The sequence below is a fragment of the Apodemus sylvaticus genome, chromosome 12, assembly GCF_947179515.1.
Source record: "Apodemus sylvaticus chromosome 12, mApoSyl1.1, whole genome shotgun sequence".
NCBI lineage: Eukaryota > Metazoa > Chordata > Mammalia > Rodentia > Muridae > Apodemus > Apodemus sylvaticus.
Window position 1 is genome coordinate 40,462,171 of NC_067483.1, and position 13,882 is coordinate 40,476,052.

The window sequence follows — 13,882 nt, forward strand, 5'->3', positions numbered from 1 at the left end:
TTTTCATCAATCATAAAGATTTCTACCAGTGTCAGATTATGGCTATACATTGCTTTTTTTTTTTTCTTTTTTTCTTTTTCTTTCTTTTTTTTTTTTTTGAGACAGGGTTTCTCTGTGTAGCCCTGGCTGTCCTGGAACTCCCTCTGTAGACCAGGTTGGCCTTGAACTCAGAAATCTGCCTGCCTCTGCCTCCCAAGTGCTAGGATTAAAGGCGTGTGCCACCACCACCAGGCCTTCATTGCTTTGTTTAAGAAATTTAGTAATCTATCCCATATATCTAATTTTTTAAATAATATTATTCTATCCCCTCTTTTGGTCTACTGCTACTTATGTTAATTTGGTTCCCCAAATTACACGGGGGACCTGTAAGTCTGCACACAGGATGCTGAGGTCCCTGCCCCCAGTTGGTTTGATTGGTAATTAAAGTTGCCAGCAGCCAATGGGGGGGGGGGGCAGGGAGACAGAGGCGGGACTCTTAGGGTTCCCAGGAGAAAGGCCTGAGGAAGGAGCAGGAAAGGGCTAATCTCCAGGAAAGGGGTAGCTGTCATGCCTGAGGAGAAAAGGACAGAGACAGCCAACATGTCAGAGCTGGGGAAGAGCAGCCCTGGGGGCCCCCAACTGGGTCTAGGACAACAGCGATGGAATATAGGTTTTAGTAAGTAATGCCTCAGGAGTATTGGAGGGGAGGTGTTAGCCACGTGTTTCATTCAGGAACCCAGAACATTGGGACAGGTAACACAGAATAAGTAGCCACCACTAGGTCATTTAGAGAAGAGTTTAATTGACAACTACAACAATCTTTCTCTTCCTCCTCTTCTCTTCTTCCTTCCATTTTTCTCCCCTCCTGTTCCTCCTTCTCTTTCAGCTGTTCCCCCTGCTCTTTCCCCTTCTCCTTCCTCCCTTCCCTTCTTCTTCTTTTCCTCCTCCTCTTCCTCCCTCTCTCCACGTCTCTCCTTCCTCTCCATCCCTTCCTTTTTAGAGACAGAGTTTCTCTCATAGTCTAGGCAGGTTGCAATCCTCCTGCTTCAGCCTTCTGAGCTGCTGGCTAGGCAATACCAGCACCTGCTTTTGATCTTTCGAATTTCCCCTCCCAGGATGCTTTGCCAGTTACCCCATGTTGACAGACACAGTTCTTTTCTCTGTGTTTCTCCTCCCCCAAGTTCATTTCACCAGTGCCTCCTGATGGACATTTGGGCTCTTGATTTTTTTCATTGTTGTTATTTTGAGACGAGATCTCATGTAGCCTATTATGGTTGGTTTGAATGCCAATTTGCCATAAACCGGAACCATCTGGATAGGGAGCCTACCCTGAAGACCTGTCCCCAGTGCCTTAACTGATTTGGGAAGCCCCACCCCGATGGTGGGTGGCACCTCCTTGTGGCAGCTCAGTTTAAAAGGGCACCAGAGGGAAAGTGTCTCTCCTGTTGCTAGCACGGCCTTCCCTCTTGCTAAGTTGCTTTATTTCTGTTACTGTTGCTGCTGGTTCCTTCCCTGATGTCAGGCCAGTGTTCCCAGCCTTCCATGGTGGACTAAGGAAGCTTTCAGGCTTCCAGAGCCAGATTGGGAGTGCTGAGGCACCCAGCTTTGAGGCCCGAGCCTAGTGGCCAACCCACAGTTAGAGAAAGCCACTGTGAGGTTACTTCAGCTGTGGAGGCCCAAACAGCTCTCGGGTGTGATTCAGTTGTTATTGCTATTTTAGCGTAAAATGATTTAATAAATTCTTTAACATATATAAATTCACCCCATAGGATCTGTTCCTCCAGAGAATGCTAACTAGTACACAACCCATGCATGTCGTGATGTAGCCAAGGATGGCTTTGAACTCCTGATCCTCCTGCTTCTACCTTCCAAATGCTGGCATCATAGTTATGTACCACAATGCCGGGCTTGGGCCCCTCATTTTTGAGGTGAGCAGTACTGGGCTTAGAGGCAACCATATAGAACCAGTCCTGGTTCCTGCTTCCTCTCCAGGCTTGTTTGTGTGCCCATGTGCGGGTATTAATTATAGTCCATCAGCTCATCAGAGGCAAATAACCCCGCCCAGTTACTTACCTTTCCTCCACAGTATTGGGCTGGAGAGCTTGTCTCAGCACAGTGGCAGATGTTCCATGTCATCCTTGTGTCCCTGCTCTGGGCTCATCTGTAGCTGTATGAAGGTAGACTTAGTGGTGCTGGACCAGTCGGGCAGGGTTATGGTGAGGGTGTGCATTCTGCTCCTGGCTAACCCTGCTGCAATGCTCGCCCAGCCTTGGTCTAGCCCGGCAGTTCTTTCATCCCTTCCCGAACAGCTGTTTGTAAGGGGCAAAAACCCTCTGCTGGGTGATCGTCTCCTTTTGAAAGACCCAAAAGTCGTGTCCCTTGCTACCTTTTGTTTTGTGAGGGAGAAGTCTGCTGGCCTCTCTTGGGCCCCACTGATCTCCCGCATTCTTCCTCACTCAGTCCCCAGCCTGGGAGATTTCTTAACTCCCTTACTTCTGGCCAAGATGGCAGTCTATACCCAGAACCCCTCAAGGGCTTTGGCTTGTGGAAAATGGGGCCAAAGGTGCATCGTAGGCTGTTTCCACTTCCTTCTCCCCATAGACCTCTCTGCTTATGTCAACAGTAGGAGGCAGGGGAAAGGCCAGGAGGGAAGAGGTAAGCATTCCTCAGGAGCACAGGCAGGCTGAGGATGCCTGGGTCCCTTTTCCCTGGTTGTAGACTGTCCCATCAGTCCTGCAAAGATGGCAGGGTAGAATTGATCACACACACACACACACACACACACACACACACACACACACACATGCATGGCAACCTTAGGCCGTCCCAACAATGCCTGCAAATCTACCCAGCTTGCATGCTGGACAGCAGCCTAAGTGAGCTCCGCTCTGAGCCCCAGGTCCTCAGGAAGCCAGGCTCATGGGTGATGCTGGCATTCAACATGCCCAGGTAAGGGCTTCCCAGGTTCCTGGATGCTCTGCTTGCACCATACACCCTAGTCTAATGTAGTAAAAGTCATGAGTCACAGCAGTGACAGATGTCTAACTCTAGGATTCAGTCAGGGCCTGCTGTCATGCTGAGCTGGCCTGCTTTGTTAAACTGCTCTGTGCCTTGGAGTTAAGGAATGACTGTCTCCCAAGGGCATGGTGCAGGACAATGACAAGACCGTAGTCAGTCCTTAGACATGTTGTGGTCAGCTATGTCCCATGTCACAATGGGAGGGGGGCAAGAGTAAAGTAACCATGTCAAAGACTACCACCCATGATTTGGGGGTCCTTGTACCTGCCAGGAGCAGCAATCCTAGAAAGTCCTCTCAAGAGTCTGTGCATGGCGGGTGAGCCTCCCAGTCCTCTGCACGGGAAGAACAGGAGCTGCACTAGATCTATGCTCAGATACTTTGCATCTAGTCTGTAAGTTCAAGGTGACACGCCCAGGGACAGCAGAAACATCCCCCGGACCTGTGTATCTGCTCTGCCTGCTCCTGTCCCCGTGCAGCCATGGTATATGCAGAGGCCTAAACACACTTCTGAAGCCTCAGGGCTTGGGTTACTGGAGTTTTCTATTCTTGTTAGTCTGTCTTACTATTAACACACGTGTATTGGCACGGGTGTGTGTGTGTGTGTGTGTGTTTAAGTGTGCACGCACGTGCGTGTGCGTGTGTGTGTGTGTGTGTATGTCTATTCCCCTCCACATTATTGCCTTGAAGTTAGGTCTCTCATTGACCCAGAAGCTGACCATCTGGGCTAGGCTGGCAGTCCAGCAAGCTCTCGGGACCCATCCGTCTCCACCTGACAATACTGGAGTTACAGGCACACGTAGCCACACCCAGGCTCTTACTTGGGTGCTGGGGATTTGAACTGAGGTCCTTGGGCTTGCAGAGTAGAACTCTTACCCACTGAACCATCATCTTAGTCCCACATACTTTTTGTCAATATTGAAAAGGAATCTTCACATTGGAGGCTGTGAGGAGCAACCGACCTAGTTCCAGATTCTACTCCTTAAGTGGATGTAACGGGAGAGCTTGTTACCGCTCTTGTCCCAGTACGCCTAGACCCCCATTCTGTCAGGGTCTCTCCCCTGTGGCTTTAAGGCTGCTTGTGCCTCTCCTGCTAGGCCACTGATGCCTCCAGACCTGGTCCTCTGTTGCAGTGTTCTGATGAGTACCCATCTGTCCCCCACCATCTTGACAACTCTTGCTAAGTGGCAAGACAGGTCAGGCCAACTTTCTGTGGCTCTCTGTCCCTGTAGCAATGGCTCTCTCTGACCCTCCAGGACAGGTGCAGCACCCCGAGGCCCAGCCTGCACATTCCCACTGGGGCACATCTGTGGGTTTGTTTATGAGGTGCCAGAGATAGAACCCAGGACTCACATGCCAGGCAGGGCGACTCCATTCACACCAGACCTGCGTTTGAGAGGCCGTCATAACGTTCTGATCTGTCTCCTTGGCTGTGAATCTGAGACCACAGAGTGCAGGCTGAACGCCTGCTGTGTCCCTGGCCTGCCTACCCAACACTTTTTCAAACTCTAGACAGCAAACACCGGCTGTGCCACGGAACACTCCAGACCACCTCCCCTGCAACGCCTTTGCTCGCTATTCCTTCAGTCTAGAAGGTCGTCCATCCCACAGTGCCACTTCTTCCAGGACATTCCTCTCTCCCCAGGGAATCAGTGACCCCTCAGAGCCCTCATGTGTTCCAGCTCGGCCCTAGTGGGTGCCATCTAAACCCCACGCCACTGCCCATAGCTGTTCTCCTCTCTATCTTGTCTGTCAGTCTCCATGGCTGCTGCTAAGCCTGTTTGGCCACTCGGGGCCCCAGAGACTGCTCAGGTCTGACATGCATCAGGGTCTGAGTCTTGATTTCTGCCCAGCAGTGCTTGGGCAGCGAGCCTCGGAAGGGCAGAACTGGATTCCCTCTTGTGTGTCATTTTCGGGAGTTGTTATAAAACATCCTTTAATTTTTTTTTTGTTGTTGTTGTAGTTTCTCACTCTCTCTTTATGACCCAGGAAGTGTGTTATTTCCTCACATATAAATCTGACTGTGTGGGTCCCTCGCTTAAAATGCTGTAATATCTCTCAGTTGTTTACAGAATGAAATCAAATGCCTTGGCCCCTGCAATCTGAACCGACATTCCTGTCATTCTCTGAAAACCAGATTTTTGGGAATCGTGGTGATCCGTGGATTTTCATGTCTTTGGGTCTTTTCCCAATCTGAGTTTCCATGCTCTTTTTCCTTCTGGTCTCCATCTGAGGAACTCCCATTCACCCTGCAAAGATCAACTCAAAGCCTCCTTTGCATGTTGCAGGACCTACAAGAAACAAACCCAGCTCCTGGCAAATCAGCAGTAACAGTGAGATCAGAGACACTTGTGAGTGCTTATTCTGAACTAAAACTTCACAGTCTGTCGGTACATTTCGCCCTCATACCCCCAGGAGGAGGCCTCAGCTCACCCCTTCTTTAAATACAAGGAAACAAAAGGCAGAGTGTCACACTAGTTAGGAACTGCCACTTATACGCAACTTGACAAGAGTGGACTGAACCCAGGCAGGCTGCCTGAGTCCCGGCTGTTTCCGATGTTCTCATAAACATGTACAGAATAAATAAATAGTAATGCAGCTGTCAGCTAGGTCCAGTGTGCGATAGAACCCTGCTGCCTGCTGGTCCCCTTCCACACATCTTTTACACGCCTCTCATGTCACCTGCTCTGTGGGTCTTCTGAAACAAAAGATCATCTCTTCAGCAGGTATCTATCACCAACCCTTGCCCACCCTCCCTCTCCGGCCCCTCTTTTGGGGGTGGGGAGGGGCACTTCTCCTTCCCTTGGCCTGTTTGTTCAGCTCTGCTGTCCCAATTGGTCTCCAGCAGAGCCTGCCCTCTGACCTTGAGTGGCACAGGGCCATGTTCTGAGCCAGGTCACAGTGCTGTGCCTGAGGCTGTGGACTTTCCCAGCACTGCTGTCTACAGGGTTGGCTCCAGCTAGAGCGGAAGAGGAAGTCATGCATGGCGGAGAGGACAGGCCACGGCAAGTTCAGGCTGCCTCCATGTCAGGCTCCTGCTCCTGTTCCAACCTCCAGGCTCACAACGGCCATTGCAGAGCATGGAGCAGGTGACACTGGGGGGGTGTGAGCTGGGACAGAGGGAGAGAGGTCAAAGCCACTTTAGAGGTCACAGCTGTCCTATGTCTAGGTTTAGTCTCTAGAGAGTTGAGCCTGTTAATCCTGCTGGTCAAATAAGACCACTATCATAATTCTGAGCCAAATTTGAAGTGAGTTTTAATTAAATACTGGCCAGGTGGATGGGCTCTGGTCAGGTCCTTACCCAGGATCCCAGGAAATGGCCACGCGTCCTGTTTTACAGAGGCTTAACTAGGCAAAACCCATAATTTACCGAATTTCCCATCAGGCCCAATCAGAAGCAAGCATGCATCCTGATGTAGTTCCTGCCCATGTACCTCCTGCCCATGCGCGATCAAGCACATCCGATGCAGATGGGTCAAAACAAACCACAGGTCAAACGGGAACTTAATTGTCTTAACTGCAAACAGAATGCTTAACCTGCAAGGAATATTTTTCCCGTTTTGACCTCACAAGCCATTGTCTTGGTCATCACGTTGTATCTTGCCTCCTCCAGAAGCGTGACCCTCCTGAGCTGACCTCTGTTCCCAGTCTTGCTTCCTGGACGGCAGGCCTCCGCCATCTTTAGAATGGCGGTCCCTGGAGGCTCCTGTGCATCTCTTGAGGACAGGACTGATGGGAGGAAGCACTCTACCCACTTCACTCCTTCACCTCAGGCAGGGTCCCAGGAGTGTAGCAAGGGCCCCATGGAGCAAGCCAGTCTCCAAGCATGGGCTGGACAGATGGGACAGGACAATCTGAGGGCATGGAGACAGCGGCTGTCTGGCGGAGGGTAAGAGTGAAAGGTCAATGCCTTTTCCATTTGCACTAGCGAGAACTGTGAAGGAATCCAGAGCATTGTTAGGTAGCATCCCTGCCAAGAGACACCATGTTTCCCTTGTGGTGTTTACACAGGCCTTGGCTCCGGCAGGAGAGAGTCCGGCCAGGAGCGATCTGGCCCCAGGCTGTGAGCTGGGCACAAGCGTTCCCCTTCAAGCAAGTCACTTCTCTAAAGCAAGTACCCTCGTCAGGCCGTAAGAGGTTATTCAGGGCTTCCTTTTGTCCTCCTACTGTGTGCCACCTGGACATGCCCCTCGCTAATCACAGGGCCTTGGGCCTGCCTGTTGCATCCCATGAGGCTGTTCAGGGCGTTCAGGCTGGAAAGAGTGATGCTACTGAGGGAGCGTCCTAGCTTGGCCCACCCCAGGTGCGTGGAATTTTCAGGCCTGGTGAGCCAAGCCACAGAAGGAAGGCAAAAAGGCACAACATGTTTTGGAAGGTGGCTGGCAGCGCCGGCTGTCTGCCTCGTGGGCCAGGGCTTAGCAAATGGCCGTAAGCTACAAAGCGATGTGGGGCCCGGGGGTGGAAGGCTCAGGATGGTGGTGGTTCTGCTTCCACAAAGACTCCAGAAAGGAAGCTCCTCCAGCTCCTAACCATTTCCCCAATTCAGTGATAGCCTAGCTCTTCCAGATGAGAGGGCCCTGCCAGAAAGGTCTTCCTATCTGTCTCTCCTCCTTACCCAGATTGTCATGGATTGTTACGGACACCTTCCCTGGTCTAAGGACAAACTTGGCTTTGAAGGGAATGTTGGGCTCGTGGGAGACGGGTGCTGGGTGAATGGCAGAGTAATGTCACCAGGCCGTCATATCATCAGTGTGACTCACGTGTTGTTCCTCATGAAAACAATGGCTTTCTGGGCAAGCAAGTACCCTTGCAAGGAAGAATAAAGGGACACAGGGAGATGGGGGGACAGGGAGCAGAGGGCAGGGAGCAGAGACCTCCGTGGCTGGTTGTGTCAAAGGCAGGATGGGCAGAGGGCTCTGGGTGAGTGAGGCCCTCATGCCCTGGCACTGTGGATGAAGGCCTTTCCCAGCCCTCCCTCCATCTTCCTTTCATTCTTCCATCACCTCCTCTGCCCTCTGTCCCTCTCTCACTCCTCACCCCTTTTCTCATTTCTTTCCCCTGCTGCCCACTTCACAGTCTCTTGCTTCTTCCTCGAATTCAGACAGAGGCTGTGGCACTCCTCAGCTGCCGTGCTGCAGTGTGTGAGGCCAGCCACAGCTGTTGATGAAGTCCCTCTGAGCTCCAGGTCTCTAGGACCGAGCAGTTCCGCACATCCTGGGCCCTTCAGTCCCAGATTGGCTCCCTCTTCTAGAGCTGGGTACATCCCCACTCTCACAGCCTCTGGTGCCTGCATTAGGACCCAAACTCCTACGCCAACCTCTCCCTTTTACCCAAGCCTGCCTCTCTTCTTCTTCAAGTTCTTCACGGCAACTTACCTGATATCTTCTTTCACAAAGATCCCGAAATGGACCTCAGAAAACAGTCTGCTGTTTCAACTCTAGTTTCTCCTTTAGCAGAACCTGTGAGGGCTATGGTGTCTCCTTGTGTCCTGTACAATACCCTAATATTTATTGAGTGCCTGCCTTCCCTCAATCTTGAAGAAAATACAGAAGTCATAGAGCTAGAAAGATGGCTCAGTGGTTAAGAGCACTTGCTGTTTTTCCAGAGGACACAAGTTCTGTTCCCGGCACCCATGTAGGACAGCATCCAACTGCCTGTAACTCCAACTCCAAGGGGTCTGACTCCCCCTTCTGGTCTCTGTGGACACTGCACTCATGTGCATAAACTACACACACACACACACACACACATATGCACAAACACACAGACACACAGACACACAGACACAGACACACACACAGACACACACACACACACACACACACACACACACACACTCACAGGTATTACTATGAAGGACAAGGATCCTTAGTCCAACCCCACTGCATACTTGTGGAATGCATGAAGGATGTGCGAATTCTATCCCTTCTCCTATTTCCCATTTCCTTTCCTACTTGCTTCTAAGCCTGAAGGCTGGTCCAGCCTGTACTGTCTAAAAATACCCTTAATTATGTCCTGTCCTAAATGATTCATTCCTTTGTTCTCCTAGTATTTGTCTTGTCTCCCTAATAAAAATAAATTTCCATTCATTAACATATGCACCAAGAAACTCTTAACATGTTGCCTTATTTAAAATCGTACCCCTGTTTTAAATACGAGGACACCGAGTCTACTAAGTCATCTGTCAAAAGTCACACGGCTGATACCATAGAAGACCTGTGTCCTGTACTTTTTCATGGCCTTAAGAAGTGCCCTTCCCCCTCAAGATACCAAAAACAGAGCTGAAAATCCTTGCTGGTAAGAAATGGGTGGACTGAGGCTCAGCACGGGAGGGACTGATGCCCCTCTGTCCCTTGGAGGGTCTAGCCCAGTCTCCCTCACCCATGTTCTCTGTGTCTACTCTGATCTCCACTCTAGGCTCTTGGCCTGCTACAACTCTCCTCTCCACCTTTGCTGCTGTGTCTCCCTTCCTTCTTTCCACAGACACGCCCACAACCACCTTCTGGTAGAGAGAGGAATCTCTGGGCTTCTCAGTCTTCCCTCGCTCCTTCTCTCTGCCCATTTCCACTGCACTTGGGTTTAGTCTGACTGACAGCTCCACCCAGCACCCTGTCTCCTGGCCTGTCTAGCAGTCACACAGCTCCTTAGCGGTGACTCATACATGGCCCTCCTCCCACGGAGGGTGGGATGGGAGCCCTGCCGCCCTGCTGCCTTGCTGTCCCGACACCACTGAGGGCCAGCACAGAGTCTCTTGCTCCCCAGTTACCCATTCTTCACTGCAGGCAAGAGATACTGTTTCCTTAGCTGTGTTTTCAGTCATTTGCACAAAATAACAGGTACCCATGGATGACGATTTTGAGTCCCCATAACCAGCACCCCAAACAGATGTGCCTATTCTCTCTTTCTCTCTCCCTTTCCCTCTCCCCCTCCCTCCCTCCCTCCTACTCCTCACTTGGTTTTTCCAGACAAGGTTTTTCTGTGTAGCTCTGGCTATCCTGGAACTCACTCTGAAGACCAGGCTCTGAGATCTGCCTGCCTCTGCCTCCCCAATGCTAGGATTAAAGGCATGTGGTGCCAACACCCAGCTTTAATTTCTTTGTCATTTTAAACTTGGTGTGAAATTATACCTGTTTGTGGAATACAGAATGATTGATGCTTTGGTCTATTGTGTACTCGAACTGAGCCAGGACCTTTAGGAGTGAGTGCTTCCATTTCTTACGCCTTGGGATAACACCATCTAAAGTATACACAGTGGTTTGCTCAGCTGGGTTTGCATTGCCCGCTGGGAACAGTGCAGCAGGGGAAATGAGAATCCCCGGGTCTATACAGACTGCGCATTTCATTTCCAGTCGTAGGGTTGGTGCATCAAGTGGCAGTTTAACTTTTAATTTTCTTAAGGAACTTCCACACCACATTGTTTGTATTTAGAATACTCCCAGAACTGGGATTGAACATCCTTAATTCAAAACCCCAAACTTGAAATGCTTTGAAATTTGAAACATTTTAGCACTGCGGGGACACCCTAAGTGGTAAGTTCCGTGTTTGAACCTGTTCCAGGCACAAAATTATTAAAACTATGGTGCAGATTACCCCGGCTGAGCACAGAAAGTGTGTTTGAGCTATAAGCAGGTTTTGTGTTTGTACAGGGTCCCTTCTCTAAAAAACCTGATTTTGTATGAACAAATGTAAAAAAAAGATCTAAAATTAAATAAATCTAAACGCTTGTAGTCGCAGGTGTTTAGGATAAGGACGCCCACCTGTACTAGCGTGTTCGAGCCTTCCTTTCCTCAATCCCTGGGGACACTGTTGCCTGCCATCATTTAGTTCTGGACCTTTCTAACAGATGTGAAGGATAGCTCACTGTGGCTTTAATTTGTAGTGATTGATGATGCAAGATTAGATGTAAAATAGTTCTGTCCCCACAAAAACTCCCATGTCGTGCGTCTTAGTTATATTTCTATTGCTATGATTAACACCATGGTAGGAAGCACCTTGAAGAGGGAAGGGCTTATGTCAGTTCACAGTGGCAGTCTATCATGGAGGGAGGACGGGTCAGGAACTCAGGGTAGAACTGAAGCAGAGACCATGGAGTCTGCTGCTTACTGACTTGTTCCCCATGGCTTGCTCAGCCTGCTTTCTTCTATACATCAGGACCACTTGCCTAGGTATGGCACCGCCCACAGTGGGCTGGGCCCTCCCACACTAATTGTTAATCCAGAAAAAGGCTCTCCAGCCACGCCTACAGGCCAGTCTGATGGAGGGATGTTCTCAACTGATGTTCTCTCTTCCCAGATGACCGTGGCTTTTTTTTGTCGAGGTGACAAAAACAAACAAAAAGAACTAATCAAGCCCTCTTGCTAATGGGACAGTACAGTACTGTTTCATAATAACTTTCCATTTCTTGTTCATCCCCAAGATCCCTTATTAATGCCAATATTATAATATAAAATATCCCAACTTAAAAAAATAAATCTTATAGTGAGGGTCTGAGTACTTGTGGAGGAGACCCTGCCGTGGGAAAGGGGGATGTGAGGGGAGGGGCATGTGAGTCCTTGTTCGGGTCTGGCGGCTGAGAGGCCTGTTCCGCGGGGGTGGGGGGTTGGGAGGTGGGAGAGCGGGGAGGGGCACATGAGTCCTTGTTCCCGTCTGGCAGCTGAGAGGCCTGTTCCATCCCTCCAGCACGGTGGGTTTAGATGGAAGGAGAGGCAGCTCATGATTTTAAAGCTTTATTGTAGAAAGTAGAGGGAAAAGAGAAAAAAGGTAGGGAAGTAGCAGCAGGCCATGTGTGGAAAGAGGGGGCAGGGAGTGGGAAAAGAGAAAGGTAAGAGGGAGAGTTAGAGAAAAGAGAAGAAAGTGAGAGAGAGAGAGAGAGAGAGAGAGAGAAAGAGAGAGAGAGGCACAAGAGAGAGGGGAGGGGCCGAGCATCCCCTTTTATAGTGGACCAGGTAACTGTGGGGCGGGCCAAACCTGGCTGTAGCCAGGTAATTGTGGGGGTGTGGTACCAGGGGCTTGGGGCAGGCATTGCCCTATGTGACCGATGGCCACAGAATTATGGAGTTGAGGGCCTCGTAGTGTCAGCCTAGCGTCTGGGAGCCTGGGCAGTTGTCTTCCGTCCCTCGTGGATTAAATCCACTGGGTCGCCGGGGATCAAACCTAGCTCAGCCAGCCATAGACTGCCCTTCACGGTCTGACATTATAGCATTTAAAACTTCAGGCTTGGGGCTGGAGAGATGGCTTCATGGCTGTGAGCACTGACTGCTCTTCCAGAGGACCCAGGTTCAACTCCCAGCAACCACACGGAGACTCACAACTCTTTTAAGACATGCATGTGGAACACAGACATATGCATGCCAAACTCTAATATATATTAAATGAATAAAAATTTAAAAAATTCAGTTTTCCAACGTCTCTTTAAAAGTTCAGAGTCTCTCTAAGATAAGACCCATGGTTACGGGTTACTGTCAAAAAAAAAATAAATAAATAAAAGTCACTTTCTTACTTCAAGAACACAATCACAATGTAAACAAACCAAAATCCAGCAGTGGAATAATTCAGCGTTTAACATCTAGGACCCACTTACTGCCATCTGGTCTCTGAAAGACCTGACAGCTCAACTTAGGCTCTGCTCCCCGCGGCATACCCAGCTTGTCCATTGGGTTCAAGCAGGCTCTGCCCCATTGCCTTTGCTGTCCTTGGTGGTCATACTGTATGGTCTTGGCTTCTCCAGTGTGCAGGGGAGGGGGCGTCTCCATTGTAGCTGGGCTGGGCCTTCACCATAGCCAGCCTCTCCTGGCCTCTCTTTGGGGAATCCAGCCTGTCACATGGTACAAAGCCTCAGGCTCTCTCCATGTCCCATTCCATCCTCGGTTTCCCACAGCAACTGAGGCTGCCTTCACCAATGGCCTCTCCTGGCCTCTCCCAGGGTCAAACCTCACCTGCTCTACATGACTTCTTTAAATCCGGCAGCTCTCGTGCCACCAAAACCAGTAACACGTGGGAGACGCTTATACATCACCAAGGTTGGCTGCCAGCTTGAGATGCAGCCGTGGCCCCGCCTCTAGAGCACAGCTTGGTATGATGATCTGGAGGAAGAACTTGCCACATTGTTTCACCTCAATAATCCTGATCTCCTCCTCCTCCTCTTCCTCCTCCTCCTCCTCCTCTTCCTCCTCCTCCTTTTCTTCTCCTCCTCCTTCTTCTTTTTAAGATTAATTTATCTAAAATTTTTTCAAACATTCTATTTTTAATCATATTCTCTCCCCATCTCTCTCTCTCTCTCTCTCTCTCTCTCTCTCTCTCTCTCTCTCTCCATGCAGTCTATTTTGTGTTGGCCTACCCTGGAGCATGGCTGATATAGCCAGCGATACTCCACTGGAGAACATGATTTTCTCTCACCCAGTGAGTGTCAGTTGCACATAACTTCTGTGAGAGGGTGTGTCCTCCCTTCTCCGAGCAGGGATTTTGTTTGGTCTGAGCATGTAGGTCCAGTACACGCCGTCACAGTCTCAGACAGCTCACATGTGCATCCATCCTCCTGTCTGGATGACACTGCTTCCTTGAAGGCATTCGCTGCCTCTGGGTATTGCAGTTCTTCTCCTAGATCTCTACACGATGTCCTCCATCCTCCTCTCAGGCCTTCCTCCAGGTCCACCCTCGGGAGCGTAGATCTGTCTGCCTTCTCTGAGTTTGCAACATTCATGTGAAATGTTTCTACTCCTGCTCCCCAGTTTGGCTTAGTTTTTGCCTTGGCAATTACTATTAACACTGGAAAGTCCATAAATATACATGTGTGTCTCTCCATTTAGAGTATGTGTTCCATGTGGTGTGGTTTTGTCTGTTTTTGTCAAGTGACAGCTCATATCCTCTAAACTACACCTGGCATGTAAG